This window comes from Mustela erminea, chromosome X (genome assembly GCF_009829155.1).
Source record: "Mustela erminea isolate mMusErm1 chromosome X, mMusErm1.Pri, whole genome shotgun sequence".
Lineage (NCBI taxonomy): Eukaryota > Metazoa > Chordata > Mammalia > Carnivora > Mustelidae > Mustela > Mustela erminea.
In genome coordinates this window covers 103,107,867-103,120,296 of record NC_045635.1, presented here as the reverse complement: position 1 = coordinate 103,120,296, position 12,430 = coordinate 103,107,867, and positions in this window count along the sequence as shown.

Here is a 12,430-nt window from a genome sequence, read left to right as displayed (position 1 = left end):
ATGACCCTAGCCAAAGGCAGATGCTTAATGACTGAGCCGCCCAGGCACCATTTTAAAAAATGGCTAAAACAGGGGCACCTGGGTGGCTCAATGGGTTAAGCCTTTGCCTTCGGCTCAGGTCATGGGCTCAGGGTCCTGGGATCGAGCCCTGCTTGGAGACCCACATGGGGCTCTCTGCTCAGTGGGGAGCCTGCTTCCCCTTCTCTCTCTGCCTACTTGTTATCTCTCTCTCTTTCTGTCAAATAAATAAATAAAATGTTTTTTAAAAAATGGCTAAAACAACAGAGCAAGAAAAATCATTCATAAATTTCGGGACTCATTCATTCATTTGTCCATCCATCCATTCAACAGACATTTATAGAGTACCTATTATGTGACAGGCATTATGTTAGTTTCTGAGGATAAGAAGATGAATGTGACATGATTTCTATTCTCAAGAAATTCACAGTAGATGGCGGGGGGGGCATCCTACAGGCAAATTGACACTTACGATACAATGTGATGTGTGTTCTACCTAAGCAGGAAAGTAGTATAGTGGTTTTAATAGGGGTTCCTTGAGTCAGGTACTTTGGGTCCAATCCTAGTTCTGTCATGTACTAGCTGTCACAGTGGGGATGTCCTTCAAGCAGCTGGTATGAGTATTGAGTTATTCATGTGAGTGATCGTTAAGTATTATTATTATGATGATAGCAGTAACAACTAGGTGCTATCATGGCACAGAAGAGGGGCACCTAATACAGAATGAGGGGCATATAGGTCAGGGAGGTATTCCTAGAGATTGGGTCTTGAAAGAAAACTGGGAGTTACACAAGAGGAGGGGGCAATAGTTTTTGACACAGAGTCTAGCATGGGCAAAGGCACTGGGACATGAGGCATGGATGAAGTAAGGAGCTACAAGAAGTTTGGGTCGCTGATATATAAAAGGCAAGGTCAAGGGGGGCAATAGAGTGAGATTAGGTAGGGGGACAAATCATGGCAGGCCCTTGTATTCAGTGCTAGAGACTGAACTATCTCTTTTGAGAGTGACAGAAATCCATGAAGGCTTATGATTAGGGGGCTAACATTGGCAGACGAGTTTGGTGCAAGTGTGGAGAGTGGAAAATGGGACAAGACTGGTATCATGGGAACTTGCCAACAGGCAGCGACACTAGGTTAGAATAAAGATGATGAGTTAGACCCTAGACTAAAACTATGGCGAGGTAGATACAAGGATAGGACAGTCAAGAGATATTTAAGAATTGTGATAAGTAGCACTTGGAGGCCATTTGAACAAGGTAGGTAGAAGATTTGAGTCCCTATTTCTGCCATTCACTAGGTTAGGAAATATAGGAGAAAAAGTTTGGGAGATATGTTCTTGGCTTCAGTTCTAAGTGCTTGCAAGATAAAATCTAAGTTCCTTAGCATGGCATTCAAGGTTCTCTATGATCTGGCCCTAAACTCTACTTCCAAGTGCATCTCATTGGTATAGCTTTTCCCAGTCAGATTATGGGAAGCTGTTCTTTCAGACTGTTTCCTTAAAGCCCTGCCTCCTTCAAGTGTGTCAGGGGCATGCCAGAGTATAACAGGGGAAACAGTCATGGACAGAAGAATAAGATAATGTCCATGAGATAATGAGATAACCTGACGGTCCTCCCCGTCTCGTCCTCTGTATCACACACGATGAACAAAGAGGTGACATTTCAGCTGTATGGTTGTTAAAAATGGCTCCCAGTGAATTATGCTTCTCTGCGTTTCAGGTCCCTTTGCAAAGTGATTCTGTAACTCCTCCTAGCAAGAGGTGGAGTCCATTTCCCTTGCCCTTGAATCTGGGCTGACTGTATAACTTGCTTTGACCAATAATATGCTGCAGAAATGACATTCTGGGATTTCTGACTCTAGGCATGTCTGAAGGTAAATAGCAGTTTTCTGCTTTTGCTTTTGGAATCCAGTTGCCATGGCAAGAAGACTAGGCAATGGTGCTGGGAAGAGGCTGTGTGGAGGCATGAGAAACCACAGGTGTGACAGCGTCGCAGCTGAGCCCAACCCTTAGATGACCCACCAGCTGAGGGAGCCCAGGCAAGCTCAGCACCCCTGCCCAGCCAACCTAAATAATCTTGGGAAAATAATAAATCAACTTGTTTAAAGCCATTCAGTCTGTGGGGGAGTTTGTTATGCAGCAATTGGTACATTAGACAAACTGGCAATGGAAAGGGGAATAGGAATTCCTTAGGAAGATAATCGAGGAAAGAACTTTCCAGTCGGACTGAACGCTACACACAAAGGCACAAAGGACAGAAAGGGCGCAGCCTATCTCAGGAAGGGCAAATGGTCTTGTGTGGTTTAAAACGAAACAAAACAAAAAACAGGAAAAAAAAAAAAGGTGCACAGCAAGGAGTAGCTGATGTTTCGGGGAAGCTGGATTTAAGTTTGGAAGGGAAAAGTGTTGTTACCAGTTGTAATTTATTTTTTTAAAGATTTTATTTACTCATTTGACAGAGAGATAGCACGAGTAGGCAGAGCGGCAGGCAGAGAGAGAGGGAGAAGCAGGCACCATGCTGAGTAGAGAGCTTAATGCAGAACTCGGTCCCAGGACCCTGGGATCATGACCTGAGCTGAAGTCAGACATTTAATCGACTCAGCCACCCAGCTGTAATTGAATGTGAGCTTTGACTCTATCACATTTTAGCATGTTATACAGGAATTGTGTTTCTCTGGTATTGTTCCTTGTTGCTTTGTAAACAGTTCTCTCCCAAACTTCCTCAAAGAAATTATTAGGTCACCATCTAGTTTCCTTCAAGGCCATCATGGAAAGGTTACTAAGAAACACTGTCAGAATTTAGCTGCCTCTCCAGCAGGTAAGTGAATGTTGCCTTTCATTTTTCCTTCATTATTTAAGTAGGCTCCTTAACCCAATGGGGGCTCGAACTCATGACCCCAAGATCAAGAGTCGCAGGCTCTGAGCGCTGAGCCAGTCCGGTACCTCCCGCTTTCATTTTTCTTAAGTTTGTTTTTTGTTTTTTGGGGGTTTTTTGCTGTTCATTTATTAAAGACGTGAACATTCATTGAGTTCCTAGCACATGCCAGGCACTTGGAATTCAGAAAATGTAAGCCACAGTTTTTACCTTCTAGAAATTAATAGGCAGTAGGAAATTACGAAACAGCATGCTTAGCCCCAGAAAGGAAGAAGGGGCTTCCATATAACAATTATTATCGAAGACAATACTGTATTTACAGAAAGAATTACCATCAAGATCCATTATTTGTTTCTGAAATAAGAGACTGTAGGTTTTTAAGCAGCCACGAAACTGTGATTGGCATGATGCCACCAGCTTTGGTTAGATACCACCTGGAACACTTGAATGTCAATGTAAACTTTGCTCCAAAAGACCCAAATTAAGGGGGCACCTGGGTGGCTCAGTGGGTTAAAGCCTCTGCCTTCAGCTCCGGTCATGATCCCAGGGTCATGGGACCAAGCCCTGGGTAGGGCTCTGCACTCAGTGGGGATTCTGCTTGAAATTTTTCTTTCTCCCTCTCCCTCTGCCCCTCCCACCACACTCTCTCACTCTCTAAAATAAATAAACAAACCATTTTTTAAAAAATAAACCAAATTACATATAGCCAGGCTCCTTTTCCACCTCCTATGTAATCCTTCTGTGAGATCCCCATTTTTAAAGTTCTTTTGATTATTTTCCTATCATTTTCTTTTTTACAGACTAGAACCTGTTCTATGTTTTACACATTTTTTCATTCATGTATAATTTCTCAGCCATTCGGAGGTGTTGGAATCAGCTCTGGGCTAATACTTGCAGCCTCTGCATCTGGAGATTCTCATTGCTTCTTTTCCCCTTTTTGCTTTCGATCATACTTTTGTCAATTCCCTTCACCCAGTCTTTCTACTTGCTCATTAGAAGTTACTGTATAGCCCTTTGATTCTTTTATAGTGTACCTGGCTGTCAGTTCCCTTTTTGCCCATGTGCCTTTGAAAACCTGTAGGAGAGCGGCCCTTCCCTTTCTCCCATGTTTGCCCCAACATGGTAATCTTGATCCTGTGTCTGCTAAATTCTGAGCTCTCTCCTATTCCATGCTGGCACTGAGAACCCTAACTCAGCCTCCAGGAAATTATTTCCCTCCTTGCTTGGATGATATCCTTCAAGTCTTCCTGGGGATGGAAAATATCATCCGGCTGAGCCTTCAGGATGTTGTTTGAAAGAATGATGTAATTTGCCAGGAATATCTGCACAGTAGTTGGACTTTCAGTATATACATTATTTATCATCGCTTAGCCACACCTAGTCTCACATATCATACACATAGGATACTAGGCAAAGATTTGGCTTGGACTGACCGGGAATTCTTCTCAGTTCTCTATCAAGGTATATATTAGTTTGAGTCTATCTGAGTTACCTCATTATTGACTCACACAGAACATTTTAATTGGAAAAGGTTTTAATACTTAAACAGATGGGCTGAGCCATTTTTTTCTCTTTGATTCCCTCAGGACAATAATTACCTCACAGAAAATGTCAACTAGAGTTTTCCTCATCTCACTTTGGTCTTATCTACTGCTACCTTTTTGTTTCAAATATATATTCAAAACCTAGCCTTAATATTCCTTCATTTCCAAAAAAAAGGCTGTATCTACATTTTTGCTATACTTGACACTCTAGTATGAAGATTTAATCTTTAGGAGATTTATTCCTTTCTCAAAACAAATCTGAACCAGTCATTTTGCAGTGATGGCACCTGGGTTAAGGTAAATTTCTGCCTAAACATCAGCATGATTTCCTATTCTTATTAATAAAAATATGATTCTATAATAAAAATAAATAGACATTAGGGAGTACCATTACTTTGTTCTTTATGATATCTTAGACCAACTTTTAAAAGAAATAAAGATTGTACAATTCAGCATCTTATTTTTTCTATTTTGAAACCTAAATTCTTTACATGGAATGTTAAGTTGTAATCAAAAACCATTTCTGAGGCGCGTGGGTGGCTCAGTGGGTTAAGCATCTGACTCTTGATTTCAGCTCTGGTTGTGATCTCAGGGTCATGGGATGGAGCTCTTTGTTGGCTCTGTGCTCAGTGAGGAATCTGCTTGAGATTCTCTCCCTCTCCCTCTGCCCCTCCCCCCCATGCTCTCTGTCTCACACACTCTCTCTCTTTAAAATAAATAAATAAAAATTTAGAAGAATATAAACATTTTCTGCTTTTCTGATGTATCAAACTTTGGTTCTGAATCACTCCATCCTCAGAGGCCAGCTCACCTCTCAGGGCTGAGCTTTCTTCTTTTTGTCTCAGCCATGGGAGGTTTGTCTCCTTGCCTATGCTGTTTGAGTAGGGCCCAGCAAAGTCCTGGTTAACTTTTTTTAACTGAAATTCTTATTGAGCTAAATGTAGATTTGCATGTAGTTGTATACAAAATACAGAAATCCCTTGTACATTTTGCCCAGGTTCCCTCAGTGGTAATGTTGTGGGGTTGTCGAGCGAACAATCAAGAAAGAATTCTTGAGACATTGTATGGTGCAACTTAGTAACTTGATTTGAGTAGCACAGGGACAGGGCACTGGGCAGAAAAAGCAGCACTCTTCTGTATGAAGCTGGTGGTTATATGCTTAGTGTTCAAGGGGAAGGGGACATGCAGGGAGTATTACATCATAAATGCCTTCTTCAAATTTCTACTTCTAAAACCACTTTTGTAAAATTTCTCTTATAATTTCTGCTTATATAACATATATAATTGCTGCTTATAATTCATTTTGATATCAACCATCAGTGAGATATACAGGCAGTCATGAAACCCTTTAAGAACGTAGCAACCAGGGGTGCCTGGGTGGCTTAGTGGGGTTAAGCCTCTACCTTAGGCTCAGGTCATGATCTCAGGGTCCAGGGATAGAGCCCCACATCTGGCTCCCTGCTCAGGAGGGAGCCTGCTCCCCGCCCACACCTGCCTTTATGCCTGCCTCTCTGCCTACTTGTGATCTCTGTCAAATAAATTTTAAAAATCTAAAAAAAAAAAAGAATGTGGCAATCAGCAAGTATCTGATGCTTGTCAGAACTATGTAGGCTATAGGTCAGCCTTCTGGACTAAAGGTGAACATTTTTTTTGCTTCTATGCTTCATCAGTTACATCTTGCAAAACTACAGCATTGTTGGGGAGGAAGGAATTTACTCTTCCTTTCAAGATCCTTCTTTAAAAAAAAAAGATTTTATTTATTTATTTGATAGACAGAGATCACAAGTAGGCAGAGAGGCAGGCAGAGAGAGAGAAGGAAGCAGGCTCCCTGCTGAGCAGAGAGCCCAACGCCGGGCTTGATCTGAGGACCCTGGGATCATGACCTGAGCCGAAGGCAGAGGCTTTAACCCACTGAGCCACCCAGGCGCCCCAAGATCCTTCTTTTTTAAAATGATTTTATTTTCCAATTCACGAGAGACAGAGAGAGAGAGAGAGAGAGAGAGAGAACAGGCTCCCTGCTGAGCAGGGAGCAGGAGATGGTATCTGATCCCAGCACCCTGGGATCATGACCCAACCCGAAGGCAGACACTTAGGCTCTGAGAAACCCTGATGCCCATTCCAACTAGACTAAGAATCACATTGACATGAGACAGATGAATGGGAAAATTAAATTTAGTTTCGTATATATGGGGAGTCCACACAGACATGAAATCTCAAAGACAGGCAACATGAGGCACAAATGACATTCTGAGCTAAGAAGAGGGGTAGGATGTGGGGGTACAAGAGGGAGAAGACAGCAGCAAAAGCGAGAGGATGTCCCTGTTATGCATATCAGTTTCTTAGGTAAAGAAGAATCTCTGTTAATAGCTCTCCTCCTGGTACAGGTAGTAGGCACTTGAGGGGGAGGTCAAGTTTTTCCTGAATCTCTTGGGTTTTGATTGCTTTTAGTTTAACTCAAATAATCCTCATTCCAAAGTGGCCCATCGTGGGGCAACCTGTTCTTGGACCCTATGGTATGATATCACAACCAGAATATTGACACTGATACAGTTCACTGATCTTACTTGGATTTCCCCACTTTTTTTAAAAAAAATATTTTATTTACCTATTTTGACAGGCAGAGATCACAAGCAGGCAGAGAGACAGGCAGACAGAGAGGGGGAAGCAGGCTCCCTGCTGAACAGAGCGCCCGATGCGGGGCCGATCCCAGGACCCTGAGATCATGACCCCAGCTGAAAGCAGAGGCTTTAACCCACTGAGCCATCCAGGCACCCCGGATTTCCCCACTTTTAATTGTACTAATTTATGTGTGTGTGCACGCATGTGTGTATTAATTTTCATACAATTTTAATCACCCATATAGATTCATGTATCCACCACCACAGTCAAGATAGCAGAACAGTTCCAATACCACAAGGTTTCCTCCAGTTGCTCTTTTGTAACCACACCCATTTCCCTCTGCTCTCCCCTCCCCAATCCTTGGAAACCACTAAGCTGTCCTCCATTTCTTCAATTTTGTCATTTCAAAATTGTTATATAAATAGATACTTTTCAAAAGTTTCCTGCACTTTGAGTGAGAAACATATGCAGTGCTATAGTATTTCAAGAAGGGGAAAAGCCAAGCCCTCTTGGTGTTTTTTACTCCAATCAAAGGAAATTATTTCCTACCAGCAAAGTAAAAGTAAAATGGACCCACTCTCTGGATATCTTAGTCTGTTTAAGTTCTAGTTTTGTGATGGTAACTGAAGCCATTCAGGAATGGGCACTGCTGTGAGTAGTGGTTTCTATGAAAGGAAGCTCTGTTCCCCTAGGTAGTGCAGACAGAACTCGGGGTTGGAGAGAATGAAAGAAAGCTTGCCTGAAATTCATGTAGAAATTGTCACACATATTGCTCAGGTAGATATAGATTCTCCTTTCAAGTATGACCTTCCAAAGGCTTAGAGACCACCTCTCAGAAGCCAAGAACAAAGATCATACCTCTTTTGGGGCAAGGTTCAAATATTTACTACACAGTGAAATCAACTGCAAGATTATTACAACCATACAATTGTAATACACAATTTCATATTTAAAGAAACGTATTTGACTATTCTGAAATATGTTTGACTTCTTTAAAACCTTTAAAACTACCAGCTGCATTTTTTTACTTATTTTAAGAATAAAAACCATAACTTATTCTTTACTTGTTATAGCAAATAAAAATAAAGCTAATTTTTAGTTGCTTGGGAGGAAAAAAAGAAGAAAGGGCAGATCATTTTTATGTCCTTACATTTATCTTGCATTTCAACATTATCACTACCAACAGATTTTATTTTCTTCTTTAAAATGGGGAAATGCCACAGATAGAAGGAAATTAATGAGACACAAAACGATATGCAATGTGGGATGCTGGACTAGACCCAGGAACAGAAAATGAACACGAGGGGTAAAACTGGTGAAATTTAAGTAAGGTCAGTTGTTTACTGTTAGGTATGACTTGTGTGTATTTACCAAGGCTAATTTCCTGGTTTTCATCATTATTCTGATTCCTTGAGTTGTTACTATTAGGGAAAGCTGAGTGGAAGATAAATGTGAAAATCCAGTATTGTTGTTGCAACTCTTCTGTAATTTTAAAAGTACTTCAAAATAAAAAGTTAAAAAAACAGAAAAGAAACTGTCACACATATTGACAGAATTCAAGCTGAGCTTAAGAAAAAGGTTGGATTTATACTCATATTCCATCTTAGAACCAAATGTTCAGGAAAAAGTGTGCTTTCCTTTGAATAAAGATGTCACTACGGATCCAAGGTCATTAGGGTAGATAAGCTTGACGAGCTTTTCCTGTGACGGGGAAGGATACCACCTTCTCTCGCTCCCTTCTGTCAAATGGTGAAATGGCACAAGGAGTTTGTGGAAGGCAGCCCATGTTAGGGGTCAATGGTTCTCTTTTCCTGTGTTCTCAATTAGCTTTGTTTTTCTAGGTTTCCCCTTACTACCAAGATAGACTCGGATGTTGTCAAAACATCTTGCTCGCATCTCCCCTCTAGTTTTCTGCTTGGCCAATCCCAGCACCCCCTCTACCCCCCAAATCAACAACTCAACATTTGGATTTTAGCATCTCTTTTCTTCTCCTGCTGTGGAGTCATCTAAAGAATTTCACCTGCTGTGTTTCCAACAGGCCAATTAAAACGGGGGAGAGGGGAGGAGGGAAAGAAGAAAAAATTTGGAGGCAAAGAAGAAATTACCAAGTATTAAGCAAAGCAAAGAAGGGCCTCCTGTTAGGTTTCAGTGAAGCCATTGAGCTGATCTTTTACAATCTTTGGGGATTATTATCAGAGAGGAGATGAGTGAGTCCACTGAAATGGGAAAATTGAGAAACGTAGGTTGAGAGTGATCTGGAAAACTAAACTCCCCAGAAGGAAAGACTTTAAGAATCCTAAAGCCAAGGGATTAGTGGTCCTTACTACGCTGTGGGCTGCATTCGATTTTAAAGGCAACTGGTATCAGGGCTAAATAATGTAGTAGTAACTCGAGGACAAGGAAAAATCTACCTGAGCGCTGTCATTTTGAATACCTATTAAAGAATGAGTGGAAGGAGCCAGCTCACCGCAGGGTGTAATTATGAACTTTGAAAGCAAGGTTCATGCATGGATCTCAAAGCACATTACCAACTTCAATTATTTTTCATAACACCTCTGTGAGACCATTATTTCCTACAGACAGATGAAGAAACTAAGTCAGAAAGGTTGCCAGACCCCTTCAATCACACCATGAATCACCTGCTGAGTTACTCCTATTTCGGAGTTGTCATTTGAATTAATTGACCACTTCCAAATGAAGAGAGAACTACTTGAGCAGTGCTCTGAGTGAATTCTGGCTTTTTTTAAAAAAAAGTCTTATTTATTTATTTGTCAGAGAGAGAGCACAAGCAGGGAGAGCGGCAGGCAGAGAGGGAGAAGCAGGCTCTCCGCTGAGCAAGGAGCCGGATTCCAGGCCTCAGGGATCATGACCTGAGCCAAAGGCGGGTGCTTAGGCTACTGAGCCACCTAGGCATCCAAATTTTGGCTTTGTTTGTTTGTTTGGATGCAAGAAAGGCTGAATTCTTTTTGAGATAGAATGTTGTTCAAGGGTGCCTGGGTGGCTCAGTCATTAGGCGGCTGCCTTCGCTCAGGTAGTGATTCCGGGGTCCTAGGATTGAGCTCCGCATCGGGCTCCCTACTTGTTGGGAAGCCTGCTTCTCCCTCTCCCACTCCCCCTGCTTGTGTTCCCTCTCTCGCTGTGTCAAATAAATAAATAAAATCTTTAATTAAAAAAATGCTGTTCAAAGCGTTATTATTTAACGAAATGTGTGGAAATATATTAAAATACTATTCAAGACACCTGCCAGAAACCACAGATAAGCCCATATAGCATAACAGCCCAGTGGGTCCTTTTGTCCTCCATCATTAAACTTGCATACAAAACAAAACAAAACAAAACAACAAAGGTGTCAAATACAATCATAAAGGTTTTTTTTTTAAGATTTTATTTATCCATTTGACAGAGAGAGAGAGATCACAAGTAGGCAGAGAGGCAGGCAGAGAGAGAGGGGGAAGCAGACTCCCCACCAAGCAGAGAGCCTGATGTGGGGCTTGATCCCAGGACCGTGAGCTCATGACCTGAGCCAAAGGCAGAGGCTTCACCCACTGAGCCTCCTAGACACCACTACAATCGTAAAGTTTTAGTATCTGGAACGACCTTCAACAATCTCAGATCCTTTAGCTTTGGTCATACCAATTTCATGAAACCTACCGTAATTATTGGTTCACACCCTCATTTGTCCTTCTGTGTTCCTACAATAATGATAGTCTACACCACACAATCTAGCACTGTATCACACTGTATTTACATTCTTTTGCTCTTTTGATATTTTGAGTTAAACAACACAGTGGTTACCAAAGACCCATGTATTATGTTTGAAACGGGGGAATATTTTGTGAATGATGAATGTACATCTCCTTTTGCCGACAAGACTATAAACTCCAGGAGGGCAAAGCCTATCTTGGGGGAGACTGTTCTGAAGGACGGGACCCTTGAAGTAGTCAAGGAGGTGGAGAAAGGGAGTTCTGCCTAGGAGAGAAGCACTCCTATCACTCTTATTCTCCTATCACTACCTCCCAGACTTTCTGCAAGCACTCAACACACGCTGTTGGTGTGACTTAACAAGATTAAAGACGTTGGTGGAGGCCCGAATGAAGTGAAAGAAGGTTTCAGTTAACTCCTTAAACAAGGTAGTGTAATTTGAATACATATTTCTAATAAAAAGGTGCCTATGTGAAACTCATATATTCCATCCAGCCCCAGCAAAGGCAGTGATGGTTGCAGGTGATGGTTGCCTGGAAAATCAGTATCTTTTCCTTTATTCCCAAATGTACCACACAAAACCTACTTTAGAAATTAAGTTTCCTATTCAGAAATACAAAACCCATTACATACCAGCTTGAATTTCTCTTCTCTCTAGGGGGAGAGATTAAATGTGTACCCAGGGAGACCTAGTGCACATAAAGAGCCCTTGAGAGGGGCGCTTGGTTGGCTCAGTCTTTAAGTGTCTGCCTTTGGCTCAGGTCACAGTCTCAGGGTCCTGGGATCCAGCCCCACATCGAGCCCCACATCGAGCCCCACATAGACCCCACATCGAGCCCCACATCGAGCCTCACGTTGGGCTCCCTGCTCGGCGGGAAGCCTGCTTCTCCCTCTCCCACTCCCAATGCTTCTGTTCCCTCTCTCACTGTCTCTGTCTGTCAAATAAATAAAATCTTTACCAAAAATAATGCCCTCAAACCTCTCATTCAAAACCCCCATTTTTAGTTCTTCAGAGGCGTCAGACTTTGTTGACTCTGAGCTCTGCGCATGCTTCTCTCCTAGGCAGAACTCGCTTTCTCCACCTCCTTTACTACTTCAAGGGTCCCCTCCTTCAGAACAGTCTCCCCGAGACTCTCCCCCAAACAGTTTGAATTAGAGACAGTTACTACTGCCCTTCTGTGCTCTATGACAGAACAGATCCCCTAGCATCTAGCACAGAGCCTGGCACAGAGCAGGTGTTTGATGTTTGTTCATAAAAAGGGTTGAAATTTGTGGAAAACCAGCATGAATTCTAAATTGTATTATATTTGTCAACGCACAACTTTTAGATGAGGTTTTCCCATTCCGTTTATTTATTTCTTCATTCCTTCACTCATTTATGTATGCACTGAAAAAATTAACTCTGTGCTTATTAATGGACTAGACAGCATGGTAGTCATTGCAAACACAGTGGTTGGGAAGACATGGTTCCTGACCTCCAAGGTTTGCCTTGGCAATGTAGTGAAAAGTCCTCTTTCCCACTTCCAAATTCTTGAGATCAGAAACACAAATTTTGGAGGCACCTGACTGGTTCAGTCAGTAGAATGTGTGACTCTTGATCTCGGGCTCATGAGTCCAAACCCCACGCTGGGGTTAGAGCTTATTTTAAAAGAAAAATTTTAAAGAAAGAAATGT